Consider the following 1,803-nt stretch of genomic DNA (forward strand, 5'->3'; position numbering starts at 1 on the left):
GTTTAGTTTTGCTTAGCATATTAGTAATAAAACTATAAAATTGATTATACATGACTACGCCCCGTAAATCCATAGGATTTACACACTGTATCTCGGGGCTTACGCCTCGTCCTATACTGTATAAAACGATCCGCCTCACACCCCCGCCTTTTAAAACACTATTCCTTACAAAGAATGATTTTCAGTATTGAGCAATCAATATCTTGGAAACGATAATTTTTTGCTTTGAGATCTTTCAACTTAGAACATCCAACTCTACTTCTTGTGATTCTGACAAAGCAGTATCAGTTGCTGGATCTTGCAACTCTCTGGACCTAAGGAAATTCTCCATCAACATGCTCCAATGATCGTAATGACCATCGAAATGTGGAATAAGGGGCTGAATAAAACTTTTCGATGTCATGTTTTGCAGCAACAATAGCACTTAAAGAAAAAAAACACTTTCGATAAGAAGTATCCAACACTTGCACTCGATTTGAGAAACTCTCAACTTGGATCTAATACCAAATGTTAATAATGTAACACGTTGAATACAGAAATATATTGAAGGAAAAAGAAAAATTCTAATTGCTGGAGAGATTTAAACCAATTTACTATGGGACTCTTAAATAGATAACCAAACAACAAACTACCTTCTAGGACTTCTAAAGAAAAGTAAAAATTTAACCACAAATAATAACTGAAACCTAAAAGTTAGGACCTGCTAGAGAAGTGAGAAACATGTAGAAAGTAAAATGTCTCCACTAACAACTGTAACAAAGAATATCAGTTAAATATAATTCTTGACAATTTGAGCATCTATTGTTTTTTTTGTTTTTTTTTGAAATCATCTTATTTATTACTTCACGAGGATAGAGGTTGTGTATGTCGTTCTAAAGATTACTATGTGTATTTTCCTGTTATTTTCTATATATGCATATTCAATATGATTTTTAGAACTAAGTATAACTCAACAAACTCCGGAGAAGAGTTAATTTTTAAAACTCCACAAAAAGAACATGTCCTTTCAATTAATAAGAACTCTTTTTCTTTTTACTAACTTTTATGCTCTCTAGATTTTTTGTGTGTGTACAAATCAAATGAAGACCACTATTATTATAGTTGGGAATGTCTTCCTAAAAATAAATATGAAGATTATAGGATAGTAAATAATAAAAATAAATTATCTACATGTTAGATGAGTTACAATGGTTTTAATAGAAACTAAACCACCGTTTACCAACCATCAATGGCCACTAACATTTGATGGTTGAACCGAATCAGAAATGAGCAGCAAAGAAGTGCTCAAGAACCTCAACGGAAAGAAAAAAAAAGTAAAGCAGCACAATACTTGGAAAATTCTCCATGAAGCAAAAGATAGGAATTAGTCCCAATGAATGCCCACCAACGTATAGGAAAGAGCAGCACCGAAAAATTGTAACATTTTTGTACCCATAGTAACACAAATTAATATATAAAATATTAACTAAAATGTAAAGACCAACAACCCCCACCATTTTAAATATTAACTAAGAGAGTCTATCAGCCGAACGAAGATTACTATGCATAATGAATATGTGCTCTGCATTAAACCTTCACTTAGTGAAATAGTAACTTTTACTCTAGAGTCGTTATCTCAGATTTGAACTATGACTGCTTAAGGGAAATAAATTATCACTGCTCACACACAATAATCAAGGTGTTGACATGAGCTTTAAAAGTATCACCTTACGACCTTGTGATATCCTGGTTTCCTAAGTGCTTTTGAGTATTAGCCCAATTCTCAGAGAAAACGATCTACTTCCACAGTCACATAGGTGAAAT

Source organism: Solanum pennellii, chromosome 2 (assembly GCF_001406875.1).
Source record: "Solanum pennellii chromosome 2, SPENNV200".
NCBI classification, from domain to species: domain Eukaryota; kingdom Viridiplantae; phylum Streptophyta; class Magnoliopsida; order Solanales; family Solanaceae; genus Solanum; species Solanum pennellii.